Source organism: Platalea leucorodia (genome assembly GCF_965183815.1).
Source record: "Platalea leucorodia genome assembly, chromosome: W".
Classification (NCBI taxonomy): Eukaryota; Metazoa; Chordata; class Aves; order Pelecaniformes; family Threskiornithidae; genus Platalea; species Platalea leucorodia.
In genome coordinates this window covers 5233782-5258637 of record NC_138859.1, presented here as the reverse complement: position 1 = coordinate 5258637, position 24856 = coordinate 5233782, and the positions used below count along the sequence as shown (strand labels likewise).

The following is a 24856-nucleotide window of genomic DNA, read 5'->3' as shown; positions in this document are numbered from 1 at the left end:
CAACTTCTGTCTCCACCCACTTGCTCCTTTCAAGAAACACTATTTTCTGTAATTTTTAACAAGCCTAGATATAAAATATTTAAAATAAGGTAAGTATATTGGCTCAACCATCATCATTTATGCAATACACATATTCGTATCTAGCAGAAACTAAATGGAGCATCCACTTAAAGAAAAAGTCTTGTCTATAAAAGAAGCATTTTTTTTTTTTAATACAGGAAACAAACAAATCCTCTGTTAACCGTGCATCTCATCTCTCAAATAGTTAGCATACTGTCCTGGTTTCAGCTGGGATAGAGTTAATTTTCTTCTTAGTAGCTGGCATAGTGCTGTGTTTGGGATTTAGGATGAGAATAATGTTGATAACACACTGATGTTTTGGTTCTTGCTGAGCAGAGTTTACACTGGTCAAGGACTTTTCAGCTTCCCATGCTCTGCCCGGTGCACAAGAAGCTGGGAGGGGGCACAGCCAGGACAGCTGGCCCAGCCTGGCCAAAGGGCTATGCCATACCGTATGGCGTCATGCTCAGTATGTAAGCTGGGGGACGTTCGGCGTGATGGCGTTTGTCTTCCCAAGTAACCGTTACGCGTGATGGAGCCCTGCTTTCCTGGGGATGGCTGAGCACCTGCCTGCCCATGGGAAGGAGTGAATGAATTCCTTGCTTTGCTTTGCTTGTGCGTGCAGCTTTTGCTTTCCCTATTAAACTGTCTGTATCTCAACCCACGAGTTTTCTCACTTTTACCCTTCCGATTCTCTCCCCCATCCCACCGGGGGGGAGTGAGCAAGCGGCTGGGTGGTGCTTAGTTGCCAGCTGGGGTTAAACCATGACACATACTAAACTTGTGGATGCTGCTCTTTCCCCTATTCCAGCATCCAAATTAAGGAGAGATCTATTATTAAAGCTGAGTTATATCAAAAGTGGCAAGATGTTAAAGCTTCTAATGGTGTTCTTCCATCCCAGTTCATTACTTCTTGCCTTAAATAAGCTCTTTGAGGGTTAATCACCAAGATCCATTTTCTTTTTCTTCCTCCTGAGAAATACCAAACAGGAAATGGATCACAAAGAAGGGGGGGGGGGGGGGGGGGGGGAAGACAACTAAGACTTTCATCATGTAAATGAGGCCCATAACTAGGGTGACAAAAATTATAACCAATTGTGTAGCTTAAAAAAAGCTACAGTCCCTACATGTAGACATTAGAAATATATTGTGGCTATTTTCCCCTTTTTACAAATTCATTGTATAACATCTTATTTTTCCTGCCGTTATAAATACTTCAGAATTTCAAGCATTTGAACCAAAGTAGTAAGAAAAAATAAATTTAAAATTAAGAAATGGCTTTCTACTGCCTTAGGCTTACTTTCACTTTGAGAATAGCGAGACTACATTGGTTTCATCCTCAAAATATGGGTAAAAGTTGGGAAAGAGAAAATTAATGGCAGTTTCCCAAAAACTTTATTCCTGGCAATATGTATAAATAATACATATGAGGAAAATTACCTTTCTTGTCACAAGGAAGGTTAAGATCAAGACTAGTTTATCAAGAGAGAAGTACCCTCACCCTCCAATTCAGAATATATTGTTCTTACTTTCTACTTAACCCTATGAACTAAACAAATAGCTTCTTGTAATTTACAAATGAATCATTAATGATCTTAGCCACCTCAGGCCATCACCAACTTCAAACCTGGCCCTCATATGTTTTATTTAAATTCTCTGAAGGAGAAAGGCACATCATTATGGAAAATCATAGGACAGTGAACTTCAGAGAAAGGCCTTGGATTAAGTTTCCTTAACCTTAGGAAATGTGTAATCTGGAGACTAACCCCAAAACCTTGATATTTTTAAGGCAGAAAAAGTAAAGAATCCAACACAGTTCCCCAGAGAGCACTTAGTCTTAAAGCAAGGTAAATACAGGAAGAGATTTTCAGCCTTCCAGGCCTAAGAAGAGAGGCTGAAAGAATGAGTCCCAGGAAGAAGGACTTTTTGGAAAGCTCACATGAATATGCTTACTTGACAATGGGAACTTCTCAAACGAAGGAAAAAAAATGCCCCCAAAATACATCAAGGTATTTAGATAAATTCAAGAAAAATAAAAGGGTCCAAAGGCAGGAAAACCCTAAACTTGACCAGGATTTTGTTTTCATATATATTTATGAAGAAGCAATATAGTGAAGTCTAAGGGGAGGCACTATATAAAATGTCAAGAAAAAGCCTTCTTAAGCTTTGGCCTGAGAAAGTCCCTTATTTTACTGTAACTCCAAACATGTAGTAGAAGATACAGTGCTGCTGGACATAAAGTCTTTGCTGTCAATGCTGTTCACCACCACCAGAGGTTCATCAATACTTGGAAAGCAGACTAAGCAGTAGTTCTCAATCTCCACTGCCTTGTTAGAGTCATGCCTTTATTTGGATTGACAGAAACAGAGGGAGGGATGGGGGAGGGGGGGGGGCAGAGGGGGAAAGTCAGACAGAGCAGGAGAGCAAGAGGGAGGGAGGGGGAGGGAGAAAGGGAGCCCACAGGGGACAGAAGGAAGGAGAGAGGCAGGAAGAGGGAATTGTTTATGGAATACCAAAGGGAAACAAGACAATATGATGCAACTCAGGTTTCCACTCATGTACTACAAATAAACCATTTAAAATACAGTAAAACAACAGAAATTACTATCTCACAGAGACAAAATACAAAAGTTGGTTTTCAAACAGCTTCGAATTACTGAACATAATCTAAAGACTCATAACCTGTTGATAGTACGTGAGAAACAAAAAGGCAGAATTATATATTCTAAAGTATCACATCTAATATTCCATTTATATTCTGTGCAGTTGATACCCACTTATTTGAATGACATAGGTTGAGCCCACACTTGTGTTAGGCTCTGTGTGGGGGAAAAGGTGCAGACAAATTCTGGAAGCATTACATATGAAGAAGCACTTCTGATGAAAGTTCAACCCAGTGCCCTCTAAAAATTGTCCAACACTGCTATTAAAAAAAGCACCACACAAAAAAAAACCCAAGCCAAAACCAAAAAACAAACCAAAACCACCAAACAAAAAAAACCCTCAAAGTTACCAACTACTAGAAAATGAAACCTGCGAGGAAAATTATATAGACACAACAGAGCAACCATACATTAAAAAAAAGTTATATATCTTGATGATACCCTTGATACTTTCTAATGCTGAAATAGATTAACTCCATGTTCTTGTAGCTATGTAACCAAGAAAAAGTCCTACCTTGGGAAATGGTGTTCAAATTCCACACAACTCATCAGTGCTATTTCTTTGCAAGTTTCAAAAACAACTGCAAATGCATCATATGCACAAGTGCTAGACTTAGAAAGCTTCAACCAAAAATCTCCTGAATGGGGTCAGTGGAGGAAGTAGGAAAGTGTAGGGATGAAGTTACTGCAGGTCTGAACAGTCTTCATAGACAAAACATGGTTTATATACATTCCCTCTTCCCATCACCAAATTGTTACACGGAAAAAACACCTGTGGGTTGCTTAATCCAGTCATTCAGCTCTTAGGAGCATATGAAGACAGTCATACTTTTGCAGAGCTATCACAGAATAGCATTTAAGATGAGGATTCATTCAAAGGGAACTATAATATTATTCTTTTAAAATCCTGCCAAATAGGCAACAAATTGCAGGAGTTAGGAAGTCCAGCTCTGGCATGCCTGTCACAGAGTAAGTTCTAGTATACTAGAGCTTCCCAAGCTTCAAGTATAGGAAGATGTCCCTGAACTTGGGGGAAAAAGCAACCCCACCTGCCACCACCATCTCCCACCAAGTTGACAAAAGACCAATCACTGGATTTTTAAGACTTAAAGAGTTCACAGAACACCTGGGAAGTTTATTTATGAACTCTTCCTCTACAGATTTAGACACTCCAGTAACAGTATTTGGCTCATAAAAACTGGTGCTTAATTTAACTTTAATCAAATAGGAAAAAAAAAAAAAAAAAAAGACATTCTAAATAGGACATTCCTGCTAAGAAGAAAGCAGAAGCAACCACAACATGTTTATATGGTTTCTTAGTAGTTACATAATTATAAAGTCTATGCAGCATCACTTGTAGAATTTCATACTATTCTTTGTTTCACAACTGCAGTGCAATGCTCTTAAATGATTACAGCTATTGAGCAAACTATCTCTATGCTAAATCCAAAAGGCTCTACAATGAAACTTCATCTGAAGCTTGGGACTTCCACATGACTGAACACTTATTTCTCCAGATTTGGAGAGTTAAAGATTTGGAAGTGGAAGAATTATCTAGTGCATTAGCACCCATTGTCTCTTACAAATGAACTACAACCATGCCCTCACACAACCACAAACTAGCACCTCACTTACATGAAGTGGTTGTTGTTAAAAACCAAGGACATCTCATACATAAGATTATTTCCAAATGTCTCACTGAAAGCTTCAAGATAATCAATCCACGTAGCTAATAACTTGATCCTCTGTTTGCTCACATGATTAATTGCAGTAAAACTTAAAATTAAATCACAGGGACTATTCACAGAAATAAGTTTTTGCAGGATAAGGGCTTCAGGCCCCTATCTTTATTATCTGCCAAACGTACTATGGTAACAAGAGTATACAATGGTAGCTGATATCTGACCTAATAAAAAGTCTTTGTTTAGGATCCTAACAGTGGCAGTAAGAATTTAATAAAGCATATGCACTTGCCCACAAAACAAAATCCCAGAAATGTAAGAAGAGTCCTGTAGAGGTTGCAGTTTCACTGCCTTCCAAAGAAAATAGGAAGCCAATTCATATAAACTCTAATCATAATAAAAATCATAAAAATCTGTTCCTCATGGCTACCACTACCCTGCAGCGTCTCCAAAGCAGTGCTGGATTCACTGTTCAGTTTGTTGCAAGCACACATTTGTTAAACAAGGTTTCCTCATCCTAAAGCTCCCAATCTCTGCAGAACTGGGATCTCAAACATGTTCAAACAAGCATTAGAGCACTACTACTATCCAGTTTCCTCTGCTGTTTTGGCCTACTGAGCTGACATCACTGAAGTAGTTAAGCCAATGTCAGAGGCTCACAGTTTGACCTTCAGTATCTTTCTCTCTAGTTGTTAGAGATGTAATTAAGCACAATTAAATAGGTTATGAAAAAGAAAAAAAAAAGCATAATTGGCAGAAATAGGAAAATTAAACTTATACAAGAATATTTGCCCAATGACTTGTTACACCAATCAACGAGCAACAGCTCAGAGCGACCCACCAACCAATAAAAATCAGATGATCTGGAAGATGCTGTCCACCTCATAAAACTCATCTACCTCAACCTAAAGGGGAGCAGCACATCTCTACCTTCAGGGATGCCTGACTGTGGAGGCCCTCCAGTGACGCTCGGGACCAAGCTCATACGGCCATAACCGACATGCTCAGCACCCTGCTCTTTCCACCTACTGACAATTGCCGCTCCTGTCAGCAAGGAAAGAGGAAGTAGAGATAACCACTTTTCTGTAGCTCTGAAGTGTTCTTTGCATTCTTAATCATTCTTTCACAGAGGCAATAAATATCCAAACTCCTTCACACAGATCCAATTGTTGAGTAGAAATTAATGCATGCATTTAGTCTGTCCTGACCTAAACCACAACACCCACACAGCTAAGTTCTGACATGAAAAGAGGTCATAAATCAACCTCTTAGCATCCCTTAGGCAATTTCAAGAAAAAAATATATCCTTTTTTAATTTAATCATTATTAGAAACATCACTTGGACATGAATTTCTCTCCAATTTGGATGTCAACAGATCAGCAGGCATTGCCATCAGCAGGCTGCTTATTTCACCTGTAAAGAGGATTAGTCTGCTGCATGTTGAGGTAGCAAGTATAGAAATAGACAGCGTGGCATTTTACCTCCATCCATCTTAAAAAACACACCCTACTCTGAGAAAATGTTAACATCCCATCTAAGTTACTACCTCATCATATGACTGGACTTCACTGCCACAAGACAGAAAAAATTCACTATATGGTAACATCATCTATCCTTCAAACACATTAAAAATAGATTGTTCACCCCCTTGAGATCTTAGCAGCTCATCTGATCTTACAGTACATTAGCAAACCTAAGTAGACATGAATTCTTAAAATAAACACAGATCCAACCAGAACACCAGCAAGTAAATTATACTCACATAAACCACTGAAGTGATATTGGTGAACTTCTGGAAGCACTGAAGAATCATGGAGGACAACCAGCATTTCATATTCATTTGCAAGAAAACACCACATGCAAGGTTTGGTCAATCTACCTGTCATAGAATCACAGAATGGTTGAGGTTGGAAGTGACCTCTGGAGATCATCTAGTCCAAACTCTCTACTCGAAGCAGGGTCAGCTAAAGCAGGTTGCTCAGGGCCATGTCCAGTCAGATTTTGAATATCTCCAAAGATGGAGACTCCACAACCTCTCTCTGGGCAACCTCTTCCAATGTTTGACCAACATCCTACACCAAGCAACTTCTGACTCAAAGCTTTGTCTTGAATGACATTTTTTCCGGTTATGACATCAGCAGTTTTAACATGATTCCTTAGAAGCATAGCACATAGAAAATCTTGTATCCCCCCTCCAGGGTGGAAGTGATGCAGAAAATTTGCAGAGAGGGTGTGAAATGGAAAATTCATTGTAGTACATTATAACCTCTGTAATCTGATCATTTAAAAATAATTCAGGTTTATTCATGCAGCTGGGAGACTCAAATGTATTGGCTCACACTTTCAGCAGCTCTACTGAGTAATAAGGTTATGCCCTTAGAGTAAGAAAATCCAAAGTGTCTTATGTGAGAGCAGTGACTCTGATGGCAGAACCCTCATGCTCTTGAGAAACAACAGCTTCTTCTTGACCTAACAGAATGAGGCCCAGGAAACTAATAGCTTACATAGGTAGCTACCACTTTTGAGGGGTTAAATACATGATTCCAACAATCCCCAAGTCAAGAGGCGTCAGATATGCAGATTCACATACTGGCTTTCCATTACATTTACTTCTTGAAGGTCTGATAAAGTCCTACTCTCCTTAGGTCACTGTACTATTGGACAGTGCTGTTTTACACCCTATGTTTGATCATAGGCAAAGAAACTTAACCTCTATATGACCTGAAAGGCAACACGCTGCCTCCCTACTCTACTTCTCCCACCAAAGATAAAAGGTCAATAGACCAAAAGGAATTGGTCCATACTGACTTCAAATTACATTAATTTAACTTTTGAAATGCACTCCTGGCCAAGAACTCAAACCCTTTCTTGCACTGTTGGCTTTTACAACTGTATGAGAGGAGAGTAACAATTCAGCAGTTGAGAGCTAATTAACTAGACTGAGAGCCGTCTGGCTACTCCCAATTTTCTATCAGCCATTTGTTAACATTTTTACACTTGACAAGTTCTTTAACTGGATATAATAGAAGAATGGATTTCAGAGCACATCAGCACTCGAAGTTATATACCCTATAGCCAAAGCCACTCAAATGTAGAAAAGCAAGGAAAAAACTAGAATGCGAGATAGGAGCTTCTAATTAACCTAGGCAAGACAAACTACCTCTTATTTATTTATATTGCCATTTATTTATTTTCCAACTAATGCTCATCATACAACACACACAAAAATAGATCCCAGTAGGATGAGACACTCTTTATGGTTATTTCCCTCCTAGACTTTACCACATTACCAACTAAACTACTTAGATATTGTATACAATTAGTCTCCTCTTCCATACACACCATAGTCAACAATGTATCTGAGAACTGATAATCAGTCAGAATGACCAAAGTGACACAGTGAAAAAGTGACAGTTTTCTCCATTCCCAGATCTCCAGGATCAAGTTCTGGACAGAAGCAATCTGCCCAACACAACACAACTCATCTTTGGAAATGATAAAGAAACATTCATATCTGATTTACAGCACAGACCACAAGATCATCACTCTAAGCAGCCTCACAAGTCTAGCCTGGACTGGAACATCCACTTTCTTCAAATAAAGAATCATAGAATCATTAAGGTTGGAAAAGACCTCTGAGATCATCAAGTCCAACCTGTTAACCTAACTGCCAGGTCCACCTCTAAACCATGTCCCTAACCACACACGTTTTTGACCACTTCCAGGGACTGTGATTGCACCATTTCCCTGGGCAGCCTGTTCCAATGCCTAACCACTCTCTCCGTGAAGACATTTTTCCTAATATCCAATCTAAACCTCCCCTGGCACAACTTAAGGCCATTTCCTCTTGTCCTATCACTTGGTACTTGGGAGAAGAGACCAACAACCACCTCACTACAGCCTCCTTTCAGGTAGTTGTAGAGAGCAATAAGGTCTCCCCTCAGCCTCCTCTTCTCCAGACTAAACAACCCCAGCTCCCTCAGCCGCTCCTCATAAGACTTGTGCTCTAGACCCTTCACCAGCTTTGTTGCCCTTCTCTGGACACGCTCCAGCACCTCCATGTCCTTCTTGTAGTGAGGGGCCCAAAACTGAACACAGGACTCGAGGTGCAGCCTCACCAGTGCCCAGTACAGGGGCACTATCACCTCTCTGGTCCTGCTGGCCACACTATTCCTGATGCAAGCCAGAATGCCATTGGCCTTCTTGGTCACCTGGGCACACTGCTGGCTCATATTCAGCCGGCTGTCAACCAACAGCCCCAGGTCCTTTTCTGCCAGGCAGCTCTCCAGCCACTCCTCCCCAAGCCTATAGCGTTGCATGGGGTTGTTGTGACCCAAGTGCAGGACCCGGCACTGAGCCTTGTTGAACCTCATACAGTTGGCCTCAGCCCAACAATCCAGCCTGTCCAGGTCCCTCTGTAGAGCCTTCCTACCCTCCAGCAGATCAACACTTCCACCCAACTTAGCATCGTCTGCAAACTTACTGAGGGTGCACTTGTCCAGATCAGTGATAAAGATAGTAAACAGAAATGGCCCCAGTACTGAGCCCTGGGGAACACCACTTGTGACTGGTCACCAACTGGATTTGACTCCGTTCACCACCACTCTCTGGGCTCGGCCGTCCAGCCAGTTTTTAACCCAGCGGAGAGTGCACTTACCCAAGCCATGAGCAGCCAGTTTCTCCAGGAGAATGCTGTGGGAGACAGTGTCAAAGGCCTTACTGAAGTCCAAGTAGACAACATCCACAGCCTTCCCCTCATCCACTAAGCGGGTCACCTTGTCATAGAAGGAGACCAGGTTGGTCAAGCAGGACCTTCCCTTCATGAACCCATGCTGGCTGGGCCTGATCCCCTGATTGTCCCGCACATGCCACATGATGGCACTCAAGATGATCTGCTCCATGACCTTTCCCGGCACCGAGGTCAGGCTGACAGGCCTGTAGTTCCCCAGATCCTCCTTCCAACCCTTCTTGTAGATGGGCATCACATTTGCTAACCTCCAGTCCTCTGGGACCTCCCCAGTTGACCAGGACTGCTGATAAATGATGGAGAGTGGCTTGGCGATCTCTTCCGCCAGCTCCCTCAGTACCCTTGGGTGGATCCCATCTGGCCCCATAGACTTGTGGGCATCCAGGTGGAGGAGCAGGTCACTAACTGTTACCTCTTCAAGTATTGGGGCTTCATTCTGTTTCCCATCTCCATCTCCCAGCTCAGTGGGCTGGGTACCCTGAGAACAACTAGACTGACTATTAAAGACTGAAGCAAAGAAGGCATTAAGTACCTCAGCCTTTTCCTCAGCCTTTGTCACTATGTTTCCCCCCACATCCAATAAAGGATGGAGATTCTCCCTGGCCCTCCTTTTGTTGCTGATATATTTGTAAAAACATTTTTTGTTATCTTTAACGGCAGTGGCCAGTTTAAGTTCTAGCTGGGCCCTTGCCTTTTTTTAATTTTCTCCCTGCATAACCTCACAACATCCTTGTAGTCCTCCTGAGTTGCCTGCCCCTTCTTCCAAAGGTCATAAACTCTCTTCCCCCCTCCCCCCCCCCCCGAGTCCCAGCAAAACCTCCCCGTTCAGCCAGGCCGGTCTTCTTCCCCGCCTGCTCGTCTTTCGGCACATGGGGACAGCCTGCTCCTGCACCATTAAGGCTTCCCTCTTGAAAAACATCCAGCCTTCCTGGACTCCTTTTCCCTTCAGGACTGCCTCCCAAGGGACTCTCTCAACCAGACTCCTAAACAGGCCAAAGTCTGCCCTCTGGAAGTCCAAGGTAGCAGTTCTGCTAACCCCCCTCCTTACTTCTCCAAGAATCAAAAACCCTATCATTTCATGGTCGCTGTGCCCAAGATGGCCTCCAACCATCACATCACCCACCAGGCCTTCTCTGTTCGCAAACAGCAGGTCCAGCTGGGCACCTTCCCTAGTTGGCTCACTCACCAGCTGCGTCAGGAAGTTATCTGCCACACACTCCAGGAACCTCCTAGACTGTTTCCTCTCTCCTGTATTGCATTTCCAGCAGGCATCTGGTAAGTTGAAGTCTCCCACGAGAACAAGGGCTAGCGATCGTGAGACTTCTCCCAGCTGCTTATAGAATATTTCGACTGCCTCTTCATCCTGGTTGGGTGGTCTATAACAGACTCCCACCAGGATATCTGCCTTGTTGGCCTTCCCCCTGATCTTTATCCATAAGCACTCAACCTTATCATTACCATCATTGAGCTCTATACAATCAAAACACTCCCTAACATATAGAGCTACCCCACCACCTCTCCTTCCTTGCCTATCCCTTCGGAAGAGCTTATAGCCATCCATTGTGGAACTCCAGTCATGAGAGTTATCCCATCACGTTTCCGTGATTGCGACTATGTCATAGTTTTCCTGGAAGAAGGAAGAAACTGTTAGCCAACCACCAAGCGAGTTAATCAACTTTACCAGTCACTCTAGAACTTCTGCCTAATCTGAGTTGGAAAATATGGAATTAAATTAACAAGAGGAAGAAGGCAGAAAAAAAATACTTGCTTTTTCTTTAGCTTCATCACCAGACAACTGAAATGGCATCCAGACTGCAGTGAGCCTGTTATTAATGATTCCTTTCTCAGCTTGACATTAAATTAAAATCTTCAGCAGACCAACCATCTTTCAAGTAATTAAAAGGTAAATATACCACCCTGCATGTCAAACAGCACTCGCTCTTGACCTGAATCTACAAGTACATACAGCCTTCCTTTAGCATTTTCATTTATTTAATAAATAAGCTACAGAAAAAAACATGTACTTGCTGCTGTAATATACATTTTCGCTATCTCCTTCCCCCATCCTCCTCTTTCTTTTGCCAACAATCAGAGATCAGGGAACAATTTGCAGAAGAAACATAGTTGTTAATTATCACAGGAGGCCCAAAGACATTTTTAATCATGGCAACTGATTTATTGTGTGATTTATTGCATTCCAGCAGTATGACCCATTTACTTCCCAGCAAGTGCTACTACCCTATGATGCTTTCTTCCCATGATTACTGGTATCATCCCAAAGCAAAACTACTAGAACCCTAAGAACTATTATCATCAGTAAAGACTTTGCTCATTGAACCAGTGCAATGAAGCCCCTATTGTCCACAAGACCATGGAAACAGTTAACACCAGATTCCATTTTCAGTATCTTTCAATACAAAAATCTTCTCTTTCATATTTTCAGGATCACATTAAATTCTGTCTGTCTTTATCAAGCTTTGCAATATCTGCTTTGTTTTCTCTTGCAAAATCATTCTCCTGCCTCTCTGTCCCATGCAATCACTCTATTAACAGCAAGTTTCCACTACATATAATTATGGCATGCCTTATCCTAGTCTTCTTTTTGCTGAAGAGTTTGGCCTATTTGTTATTTCTACTAATGCTGACCCAAACTGCTTGTCTTCCTTGAAGGACCTTTCCCTCCTCTTCACAGAATAAACTTTTAGCCCCAGTCAATCACTTAATATATTTCTTCTAGAAACCAACTGTCCATGATTATATCATGAAGACTACTCAAAAATGAAGAGGTTTCTAAATCAAAGGGAAACAGAAGGCATGGATTTTATTGCTGTATCTTGGACTGATGTTCAGTTAACCATCACATCTCAAAAATGAATACAGAGCAAACACGACCTCCCATGGTGGGAGGAAATTTTTTTTTTATTTTTTCAAAATAGTACTTAAAGAAAAGTTTCTTTGATAAGTGATTAGGCAAGAATATTTTAAAGGATACAGCAATAATTAAGACACTACCATCTCAAGTTGAACAAGCTACTGTACAAACAATAAAGCATTCTTGCTAAAAAATAAAATCACATAAGCCTGAGTGTTTCAAATAGATTAAACTAGAAACAAAGATTCTCCTTTCTTCATCTCAAAACCCCTCTTTCAAACCCCTTCAGAGTTGAGTTTGTACTGTGACATCTGGGATAGCTTCATAAAACTAAAGATACGAGTAGCAGACTTGGAGTCTTTGCTACCACTTCTAAAGTTAAAAAAACAAAACAGTACAAACTGCAAAATAATCTCAGTTGACTCTTTATTTACTCATGTATTCAGCTTCTCAAACACAAGCTTAACAGGCAGAATAATACTTCCAAAGCTCAGGACAAATGAAGACTGAATTATGCTTATAAATCAAATCCCCTCATTCAGAAACTTCTATTAAAGCCTTTTCACTACTACTAACAAGATAGCTCAACTTATGATAATCATTTCACTTCCTCCCCCTTTTCTTCTTTCAGTACTGGCATACAAACCATGCTATTTTATCTCTTCCTGTTCTCCTAGGTCTTCTGGAACATTCTATTTTCAACAAGTTTAGAGGAGTACTATGCTGACATTCAACTGTTTATAATGTTAACTGCATCTGCCAGCAGCATCACACCACCTTCTCCACCTCCTTGATTAAAGAATTTATAGCACCTCTGTGTGAGAAGGAGGAGGAGTCATCTCCATGGCACTAGAGCAGATATTCACTGCAGCCCATAGAGGATCCATGCCAGAACAGATGGATACTTCGTGAAGGAACTGCGGCCCGTGGAGAATCCACACTGGAGCAGACTTTTTTTCCTGAAGGACTGCATCCTGTGGGAGACCCCACACTGGAGCAGGAGAAAAGCGTGAAAGAGAAGGAACAGCAGAGAGGAAATGTTATATACTGATCATACTCCCCCTTGTGCTGCTCATGGGGAGTAGAGAAGTCTGGAATGAAGGAGTGAAGCTAGGCATGGGAAAGGGGAGGAGGAAAAGTGTTGTTTTAATGTTTGTCTTGCTACCCAAATCTATTTTAATTGGCAATAACTTAATTTTCCCCAAGTTGATTCTGTTTTGCTTACCAACTGCCATCATGGGCAATCTCCTTGTCTTTATCTTAACCCACAAGCCTTCTCATCCTATCCCCGCCCCCCCCCCCTCCCCCCGTCCCTGTCCCACTGAGGAGGGGGAGTGAGCAGCTGGGTGGGTGTGGTGTTTGGCCCTTAGCCAAGGCTAACCCACAATAAAGTGTTAAGCAAACCATTCAGTTCTGTCACTAGCAGAATAGTTTTTATCTGAACAAGTTTACAAAATGAACTATTTCAGTCCAATAGAGAGAATCTCCCATTAAAATGTTTATGACTTCCTACTATGATGCACTGTAAATACAAAACAACATCTAGAACAACAAAATAACTAAGACACAAAAACATTTTACAACTTAACATTCTTTGTAGACTGTTCCTGATCTGTCAAAAGAGGATCTCCTTCCTCTACAATATTTCAAATTATTCTTTTCAATATTTCAGTGGGTTGGGTTTTTTAAATTATACATCCATATTTTTGTCTGTACATTTGGTTAGTGATTGTTTCATAATAGCACAAAGCTAGCTAATGAATATTACATAGCTATTCACCAATTTCACAGATTTAAGTTCTTTCCCCCCACAGTTTCATACTACAAAGCAGTGTTTTGCTTATTTGAGAAGTTATCTGCCAGAACATGCAGAGAAAGTGTTACTGCAAATTAGAACAATCTCAAATAATATTGTAATCCTACAGGTTTTATTTGTAAACCAAAAAACATCAGAGGAATAGAGTATTTATATTTGTTCCTGAGAGTTCCAAACTTTAAGAAATACCTGGGGTTCTTTTAAGTAACCTTCCTCAAACTGTAGCTTGTACTATAATAAAATTGTAGTGCTTCCAATTTCCTTTGTAAGCCTAAAAATTCTACTTTTCCATTCCTTACAGCCAAATGTACTCTACATATATGTTTGGACATCTGTCAGACATTACAATTCCCATCCAATGTTTCTTAGCTAGCTCTCTTACAATCCACTCATGGCTTCCAACAATCAATCTTCCTTTAAATCAAAGGCCACAACACTATTAAATTTGGTTCTATCTTTAGTGAATTATAATAATAATTCAAAAAAAACCCAAACAACCCCCAACACTCCTGCTTTCAGTAGCTCTACTTTCCATCTGTCATCCAATTATGTACTCGCATTCTTCATATCCTAATCACCCATACACAACATTTTTTACTTCCCCCCCGCGTATCAAAATATAATTTCAAATTGATGGAAGAAATAAATGCTAAGTGCGACCTTTTAAATCCAACATTTCTCAACAATTTAATTAATTACAAGTTTAATGATAACATATAAGGAAATCAATTGTTTAAAGTACTGTTTTTAAGTGGTGATCTGTGGACTATTTCTAATGGTCCTAAAAAAAGTAATCAAGAAATTCAAGTTCATATACTATAAATTATGAATGCAAATTTTCTAAAAGAGCTAGCACTGTAGAAAGTTTCTGAATGCCCACAAATCAAAAGCTATTACAAACCATTGGTTTGAACCAAAAAATTAATGTCCAATTGCAAAATTCATGAACTAATGATGACTAGCATTTTTCAATACCATCTTTCCAAAGTTCCTTTAGCTCACTGGTTTGCAAAATTTAAAAAAAAAAAAAAAATAAAAAAAAGTCTCTTAGCTAGTCTTCTGACAGCAAGATAAACTTCAATTTCAGTCTGGGTATAATTACAGCAAGCAACATCATTAGCAGAAATTATGAGGCTGAGACTGAAACCTCTTTAGAGAACAAGGAAGAATACCCTCATGGAAATGAAACCACATTCACCACAACTCAAACATTATATCTGTTGTGATAACCTTTGGTTTTCTAGGGTGTCTGTCACCAGATGCGAGGAATATATAGGCCCTCCCATAAAGATCTTAATCTTAAATCTCATTTGCTCTTGGATAGCACACTTCATGTTCAAGTGCAATGCATCTGTATGTCACATTATAGCACTAGCACTGAGTTGATCTCTCAAAAGATGAGGCGATTCACAATACAAAATAAATATCTAAGAATACTCTATACATAACAGAGAGGATGGGCATTTAGAATCTGACCCAAACCAACACAGTTCAGTGAAGAACTTTTAAATTTCCTTCAATGGGTGCTGATTTAGGTCCATACTAAGATTGGCAAATCGCATCCATCACCATCACATCAGGAAAAAAAACAGTTAATTTTCCCCTCTTCACCCAGTCACACTGTAACATTAAACAGATTTAAAATTGTATGTTCCACGGCCCACCTTGCAAAGGACTTTATTTCAAAGATATGGAGATAACTATAGTATCTCAGTAATTTGGGTGACACATCTGCAACCAGAACTTAAGAAATACATAACTGATAATGCAATATATTTTCAAAGTATGTTATATTATATACAGAACAATTTCTTGCTAGACAAAATAAAATGAGCATTAATTTTAACCTTGCAGCAGATGGAATTCCAAAGTTCATCACTAACCACTACCATCTTCCTATTCTTGGTGCATGCATGCAAGCATGGTTACTTGTATTCATTAGCTGGTCTCTCATCCTATCATTTCTACCATACATACATCTGTATTTCACATTTCCTCTCAAGCTCTTCTGAGCATTCCATCTGATACTTTCCCCATGGACTTGCACTTTAAGATGCTCAGACACTAAAACATTTAATTTGAAATTTTGAGGAACTGTATCTACTATGCAACCGATGTGCAAATTGATGTTGGTGGGGAAAAAAAGTAAGGCCACGTGTGAGACCACCCTAAACTATTCCAGATGAAAAGGTAAGGTAGGTTTTAAAAAAAAAAAATTTACTTCCTGTTCAACTGCCATGACATAAAAGTTTCCAGCAACACCCTTGTTATGTTTTTCAAAAAAGCATATTGTAAGACACCAAAAAAGAACACCATGAAAGTTGCCATTCCCCCCCCCCCCCCCGCAAGGAATTATGCATTTTATGGTACTGAGAAGCTTCCTAGCATTATAAATATGCAACCTAGTGATTGAAGGAAAATGTTCCATATTAAAGCACAGAAAAAGAATGCTTTTGAGCATCAGAAGGTAAAATGCCAAAACTCAGGCCATCGTCACCACATAGAAAGAATGAGATTTCACTATGTTCTCTGGAAGAACCTGAGCAGCCTCGGGCTACAAGCACTTGCCTCCAAATATTACATGTATTACACACACACGCTATTTCTTTAGCTAACTGACCAAACCTTTAAATCCTATTAACTTTAACAAAAGAAAAATATATAGAAAAGTGACCTCAACATGAAAGCATAAAAGTTAAAATAAAAGTTTTTCCTCTATGTGAAGGACAATCCAGGCAATTTCCTCCAGTTCTCATTTCCTGATAGCATGAAATCAGAAAGAATACCCATCACAGCCTTGTACATTGAAAAACTGAAGAAATCGGGGGGGGGGGGGGGGGGGGGGCGGGGGGGAATTGCCAGCAAAGCTTAAAAAAAAAAATAAAAATTGAGAGATCCATAATGTTAGGAGCACTTCCCATCTCAGTTTTGTCTACTGGAAGCCCGCTTGCTCTCCTCCATTTTCTGGTGGAGCTAGAGAACACGACATGGCTTACCTGACTCAGATCACAGCTCTGCCAAATTAGTCACTTCCTCTTATACAAGCAAGCAGCTTCACGAGACATACACACACAGAGTCACACAAAAGCAGCAGTAGAAAGCACTCAAACTTGAAGGTCTTTGTTTCCAAACATTAGAAAACGAATGCAAAGCCCCCCCCCCCCCCTTGGCGGCGGCCGGGGGGGGGAATTTTAACAGATCACATCTATAGGAAACTCCAGGATGATTCGTGTGTAGGATAGAAACCACAAGGGGGGGGGGGGGGGGGGGGAGAGAGTTTACTCCAAAAGACATAAAAAGACCGTAGACTGCATGCGTGTATGAGAGAGAAGCTTTGTGTTGTGGAGTCTAAACTGAAACCAAAGCAAACAGCTTACAAATGGAGGACAGGGAGATAAAGAAATCGAAAGAGGGAGAGAGACAGAGAGAAAGCTGCTCCGGGTGATGGAGAAAGGCGCAGGAGAAAACTCCTTCCTTGTCTGACTTAAGAGATAGAGACATCGGGGGACCGAACAAGAAGTGGGCTTCTTCCTTTCCTCCCTTCCCTTCTCTTTCTCGAAAAGGGAGCAAAAGCATGTGTAATGGCTTCTGCTCTCCAGCTGAACGCTGTCGTCCTCCTCCAAACAATGTCCTTCAAAGAAACCACCGCCCCCCCAACCCACCCACACACACGCGCACGCACATCCAAGACGGAGCCAGAAGCCCTCACATCCCAATGTCAGGAGAGCGGGGGGGGAGCATAAACATCTGTGTGAGGGACCAGCTTTGCAAGAGGGGAAGAGAAGGGGGACGGGGACGAAGACAGAAAGAAGGTCACCCGATTGCCTGAGTCGTGCCAGCACGGAGCTTTTCTCTCCTCTGTGGCTCTCCCGTCTCTGATCCAAGTTCACACACAGCACTATCCAGACATAGCGCGCGCGCGCGCGCGCGCGCACACACACACACACACACACACACACACACGAGCGCGCGCAAACACCCCCACCCCAAAAGCTCTGCTCCTATCTCACTTATCTCTCCATATCCCCCTTTAATGTAACAACAAAAATTAATTAACCGCTTTCCTCCTCCCACTACCAGCACCTCCTCCTTCATGCAAGAGACCTCTCTCAAACAAAACACGCCGCTTTTTTTTTCTTTGCTTTTTTTTTTCCCCTTCCTCTTTCCTCCCCTGGCCGAATGAATGGATTTCACAGAAACATGGTGGAAAAAACGGCATGCACACACGAATGAGAGAATATCTCTCATGCCAAACCAGAGATGGATTTTACTTGCAAGAACTTACAGGAGCGTCCCGGCGCCACTGCCACCTCCTTCTCTCTGCCTAGCTCTTCTTGTTATTGCTGTGGAAGTTGCTTTGTGAGTCTCGTGCTCCTTGGCAGGCAATGGAGGATCGCCATCTTTTCCCTGATCCCCCCCCCCCCCCCTTTCTTTCACTGTTTTGCTGCGGATGACCTGAGATATCCGTCTCTCTCTCACATTCTGTGTCTCTGAATAATGATCTACCAGGGGGAAAGAAAGAAGACAATCTCCTCTCCTACCACACAAAATGCAAGAGCACCAGGGGGTGCAAGAATCCTTTCTAACAACAACGTGTAGGGGAAGAGGAGGAAAAAGAAAGAAAACAGAAAAGGAAAGAGCAAGAATAAAAAGGAGGAAGGAGATGGGAGAGAAGAAAGAAAGAAAACAAGGAAGAGATCTATGAGGCAGAACAGACGTAAGAGAAGATGGTAGAGATGGGAGGTGTTGAAAATGAAGGAGATTAAAAGGAGGAAGATGGTAACAAAAAGTTAAGGTTTGGGGCACTGAGTCACCCACAGGCCAGGAAGGAGAAGAAGGGGGAAAGATCTGAAGAGCCCCTTCCAAGCCGTTGCATTCTAAAAGCTTCCTGCACAGGGGCGCTCAGCAGCTCCTGCAGTGCTGGGGGAGCTTCTAGGGAGGAGCACTATGCTAGCTCATAACTCCCTTCCAGCCATGGCAAAAAATGGTTTCTGCATGCAGATCTGCCCCTGAGGTGATCCCTCAGACACATCCATCTAGAAGCTAATCTTCCCTAAGCAAGGTTTTTTACCCTATAAAATGAGGTGGAGGCATAATGGGTGTTGGAGGTTGCAAAATATAAAACCAGATCTACCATGTGGCCAGTTTCAAATTCCCCTTCCAACTTACATCTGATGTAGAGAAAGAAACTCAAATTGTCCATTTCCGGCATGTATTTTGAAGTCTTCTCCCAGAAATAAAGACAGGGTCATCTCTATTTTTTTTTGTCTCAAGCATGTAGAAGAATACTACCAAGCACCAAAAATATTTCCTAGATTTGTGAAATGTTTTGGCTGCAAAATAAAATAAGTAATCCTATTTAAAACAGGCCTTCCAACCCCAAGTTTCTGCACTTTTGTGACTGATCATTTAAAACCGTGGAAAGTAACAATCAAGGTTCATAATGAAATGGTGTCATTGTGATGGAGGTAAAAAAGCAAAGACAAAGCTGCCTTAGTCTGAATTTTTATTTAGTGTTGCTTGCATTAATAATAATTATTGTCCCGAGGTACCTCTTTTGCACATCTTCACACACACACACACTTCTTCCTACAGCACCATCAAATTCTTTCCAGTTTTACATCTAGCACTGGAAAGCATGTGCGTGTGGGGGGAGATTAGAGGTTATATGCATACTCACCAAAACGATGTATGGGAGCGAGGCAAAAAACAATTTGAGCACAAGGGCATGACTACTATCGGAACATTGCTGGGATTTCTTGAGCCCTCAAGCACTACAATTTATATGGATGGAAGAGAGTAGAACCATAAAGCTTCTGTCACAGTGAAGGGGAAGATCCCTCCTCTGGTCTGAGGAAGTTTTATCTGAGTGGTGAAGCTGAGATAATCTTCTTAAAGGAGCCCAGACTTTATTGGCCACAGAAGAGATTGTGTACATTAGAACTTTATTCTTAAAACTATCCCAGCTCAGTTACAGACCAAATTGTAGAGAGTACAAAACACACAAACAAGGTCTCTCCCATTAAATTTTTCTTTGAGCCATACAAGTTGATTACTAAACAGGACCAAATTCTTATTCCTCCTTCCCTTTCTGTCCTTCCTCTCTCCCTTCAACGAATGGTTGTAAGAAATAGGAGGAAGAATAATTTCTGGGCAAAAGGAGCACTGTTGGATTTAGTGAATTTATGGAGGGACTGTCTTTATGGCTGCCAGAACATGCATGTGTTCTGCCTGCAATTTTCTATAAATCATCCTCTTCGCAGTAACAGTGCCTGGGCTTTGCAATCTTTGACATACCATCAGGACCAAGGCAGATAATTTGCTTCTTTGTCTTTTAATATTAGATTTTAAATTAAAAAACAAACAAAATAAAACCCCACAACCACAAACCTAAAACACCTGACTTCTATCAAGCTACCCTCCAGGGAAACAATCCCATTTCAAAATGAAGGCTCTTGTGAGAACCTGGCATCAAGCCTAGGAAAAAAAGGTCTTCATGGAGGTAGTCTGGAAATGTTTCAACACTCTCTCCCCCCTTCCTCCCACTAGTTCCAGGGAATCAAATACAGTCGTGATCTGCCCATTAGCTCTCCTTTAACACATGGTCAAGTTTTGCAAGGAGTTTTCTCTCACAGAAACCCTCACAGAAGCCAAGCACTTCCTTATGGATATTCGGAGGAAATTTTTTCAACATGGATAAATTAATCCATAACTTACTTCTGGGGAGTTTCTTTCATCTCACACTAGTTCTGAAGACTGTTAGCCCATGCTCCACCAAAGAGCAGTCACAGTGGAAAAAAAGGAAAGAAAAGTTAAAAGAACTCTACAGGACTGTGCAAGAGCCGTGGCACTGATTTTATATGGAAACCTGTATTTCTAATACTTGCTCTGTTCACCTAAACTCAAGAGACCTACTGCTGCCAGATTAAGCAACTGCAAAGGAAATGCAGGGGTTTCCCTAGACTGCAGCTTGGAGTCCCACCGGTTTTAGCTGCTGAACTCACAAGTCTATGGCCAAATAGAGGAAGCAGCCCTACAGCTCAGAGTAATGCCGATGCAATAATAATGCCGGTGTGCCAGAGCACACAGATTGCCTGCTGAGCAGAAGTGCCAAAAGGTGACAAAGTTCATGCTCCATGGCAGTATTAGTGCTACTTTCCAGGTGTGGTGATCAGCAATAAAGAGGTTAACCGTGCTGACAGCTCTGTGATTCTGAATTAGCCTTGCAAGTTAACAGTCCATTAGAGGACTTCCAATAGGAATGAAGATAGTTTGCACCTTTCTTAGTGCTCTCATTTCAATCTCTGGTGACTCAATAGGACATGAGTGTGTAAACAAAGGCGCTGTTATCTCCTCAGCCAGGCAGCCCTGCTAGTTGCAGGGAGTATGGAAGTCTGGACAGAAGCTGTGGTAGATGTCAGCTTTGTCCTGGCCACTTTGTCTTGTCACATCTGTGCCCTGGGGGACAGGAGGGGACTTCAGGCTTGGTCCAGTTTCTCTGTTCATCTTTCCAGCAGAGATCAATGTCTCACCACCGTGGGACACTTTAGCAGGTGTTGGTCTGGGTAAAAAAGTAAAACAACTCAACCCCCACACACACTTTAGCTGACCTGGGGTAGATGGATGATGTCCCATTCATGTGCCCGGGAAATGGAAGTAAATAGGAAGGTGCTTCAGGAACAGGTTCCAAACTCATGAACAGGATACATCTACTCTGACCCAGGAAATTCAGTCTACCTGGGCCAAAACATTTTGTTTCCAGGGCAGTTCTTTGTTGGTACGCACTGATTTCCAGGCAACTATGTTGTGGAGATGCTGTCTGACACCAAAGTCCTGTTCTTGGAGCCACTGAAGCCAATAGGAGCTGCTCAGTGAACTACATGGCAGAAAAGCCAAAAGCAGGGGGATGAGCAGTACACAGCAGGAAGCTCAAGATGTTGATTTTTTTTTCTGTCTCCTCTCAGCCAAAACTATTTCTTGAGAGGCTCCGATTAGCACCTCAGGATGAAAAACTTAGATACAGATAGGGATCTTAGGAAAATGATGTGGAGAATAACATGTTGAAAATGCACTTTTTTTTATATGTAATCAGAAAGACAGTGCCATTTTTAACGTCCCCTCATAGAATTGAGAATGACTTTTTTCCTCCCCGGATTTGGAAGAATTGTTCATTTTCCTGCAATGAGTTTGAGGAAACCATGAAAAAATGGAGAATAAATTATTCAAGACAGTCAGCATGGCTTCACCAAGGGCAAGTCCTGCCTGACCAACCTAGTGGCCTTCTATGATGGAGCAACTACATCAGTGGACGAGGGAAGAGCTACGGATGCCATCTATCTGGACTTCTGTAAGGCCTTTGACACAGTCCCCCACAACATCCTCCTCTCTAATTTGGAAGGATATGGATTTGATGGGCGGACTGTTCGGTGGATAAGGAATTGGCTGGATGGTCGCATCCAGAGGGTAGTGGTCAATGGCTCAATGTCCAGATGGAGATCAGTGACGAGTGGTGTCCCTCAGGGGTCCATACTGGGACCAGTACTGTTCAATATCTTCATCAATGACATAGCGGGATCGAGCGCACCCTCAGCAAGTTTGCAGATGACACCAAGCTGAGCGGTGTAGTCGACACGCCTGAGGGAAAGGACGTCATCCAGAGGGACCTGGACAGGCTGGAGAAATGGGCCCATGGGAACCTCATGAAGTTCAACAAGGCCAAGTGCAAGGTCTTGCACGTGGGTCGGAGCAACCCCTGGTATCAATACAGGCTGGGGGATGAAGGGATTGAGAGCAGCCCTGCGGAGAAGGACTTGGAGGTACTGACAGATGAAAAGCTGGACATGAGCCAGCAATGCGTGCTTGCAGCCCAGAAAGCCAACCGTATCCTGGGCTGCATCAAAAGAAGCGTGGCCAGCAGGTCGAGGGAGGGGATTCTGCCCCTCTACTCTGCTCTGGTGAGCTCTGGGGTCCTCAGTACAAGAAGGACATGGACCTGTTGGAGAGGGTCCAGAGGAGGGCCACTAAGATGATCAGAGGGCTGGAACACCTCTCCTATGAGGGAAGGCTGAAAGAGCTGGGGCTGTTCAGCCTGGAGAAGGGAGATCTTATTGCAGCCTATATGGCTGCAGGGAGACCTTATTGCAGCCTTTCAGTACTTAAAGGAGGCTTATAAGAAAGATGGGGACAGACTTTTTAGCAGGGCCAGTAGAGATAGGACAAGGGGTAATGGTTTTAAACTAAAAGAGGGGAGATTCAGACTAGATATAAGGAAGAAATTTTTCACGATGAGGGTAGTGAAACACTGGAATGGGTTGCCCAGAGAGGTGGTAGATGCCCCATCCTTGGAAACATTCAAGGCCAGGCTGGATGGGGCTCTGAGCAACCTGATCTAGTTGTAGATGTCCCTGCCAATTGCAGGGGGGATGGACTAGGTGACCTTTAAAGGTCCCTTCCATCCCAAAGCATTCTATGATTCTAAATAGAAGTCATGTTATCCAACTCAGTGCAATGCTTTTCTGCCCTTTTGCAACAAATGAACGCTGGATCAGTTCAGTTCACTGGAGAACTGAATATCAGTTTCCCTAGAGTATTATGTTATGTAGTTATTGAGAGAATTTCACTCTATCTATCTCAGTGGCAGCTTGAAATCCCCCCCTCCCCCAATTCTGCCTAGCCTACAGGGCCCCTCAGTGACAGCCAGAACACTCCCAACCCCCCTGCTCACCTCCAAGATCCCCATACCATGTCCCTTTCTCAGTTCCCTGTTCCTGCCCCTGGCTCTGTACCCCTGAAATAGCCTCATGACAACCCACAGTAACTAAATGTCTTGACAGCAAGTGCTTCTCTTAAACCCAGCTCTCACTAAGGTGTAAGAACACACCTTGATGGGAAGGGGAAGCTATTGTCTGGACACTGAGGGCACTAATAGGTCTTAATGGCCCTGACCAGCCTCACCTGGGGTTTCTACCCCCACCCTCTGCCAACCACCCCAAGAGCTCCATTTAAGCTCAGCCCTGGGCCCTTACTTCTAGTTTGAGCTGTCTTGTAAATGTGTTTGTCTCAAGTTCTATTATTAGCTTTCCCTTATGAATAGCCTTTAGGCTTATATTATAAATAGCTTGTTTTTCAGCTCTAGCTTGTGGATGGGCCCATTAGATTAGATCTATGTTGTAGTTTTGTCTCTAGTCTCTGTCTTTTGCTGCTCCTGACTAGACAGCCCTGGAGATAGATACCAGACCTGATGGATTATATCATATATATTGTCATGGTTTAACCCCAGCCAGCAACTAAGCACTACGCAGCCTCTCGCTCACTCCCTCCTGGTGGGATGGGGGAGAGAATCAGAAGGGTAAAAGGGAGAAAACTCATGGGTTGAGATAAAGACAGTTTAATAGAGAAAGCAAAAGCTGCGCATGCAAGCAAAGCAAATTAATTCACTCCTTCCCATCGGCAGGCAGGTGCTCAGCCATCCCCAGGAAAGCAGGGCTCCATCACGCGTAACGGTTACTTGGGAAGACAAATGCCATCACTCCCAACGTCCCCCCTTCCTTCTTCTTCCCCCAGCTTTATATTGTTGAGCGTGACATCATATGGCATGGAATATCCCTTTGGTCAGTTGGGATCAGCTGTCCCAGCTGTGTCCCCTCCCAACTTCTTGTGCACCCCCAGCCTCCTCGCTGGTGGGGTGGTGTGAGAAGCAGAAAAGGCCTTGACTCTGTGTCAGCACTGCTCAGCAATAACTAAAACATCCCTGTGTTACCAACACTCTTTCCAGCACAAATCCAAAACATAGCCCCATACTAGCTACTATGAAGAAAATTAACTCTATCCTAGTGAAAACCAGCACATATGTGTATATATATGTATGTATGTGTAAGTCATTTGAATCCCAAATCTTAAGAGCTCTTGAAGGTATTATTAATTAAATCTAAAACTTTGTTTCATAGATTTCAGTCTGAACTCTGCTAGAAAGCTAGCTAAGATCACTTCATTAACGATAAGAGGACATAAAAATA

At 42.2% G+C, this 24856-nt stretch overlaps 1 protein-coding gene across 5 annotated transcripts in view; it reads right to left on the bottom strand.

Annotated features, from left to right (window-relative positions):
• LOC309601576 (zinc finger protein 462-like) overlaps window positions 1–6220 on the bottom strand; it is a 111627-nt gene extending 105407 nt beyond the window's left edge. For all 5 annotated transcript variants that reach the window (XM_082334664.1, XM_082334666.1, XM_082334665.1 and 2 more), the window contains exon 1: window positions 6169–6220. The gene's annotated coding sequence lies outside the window, so the exon portion shown is untranslated. The remainder of the gene's footprint in view (window positions 1–6168) is intronic.
• Window positions 6221–24856: the final 18636 nt, after the last annotated feature.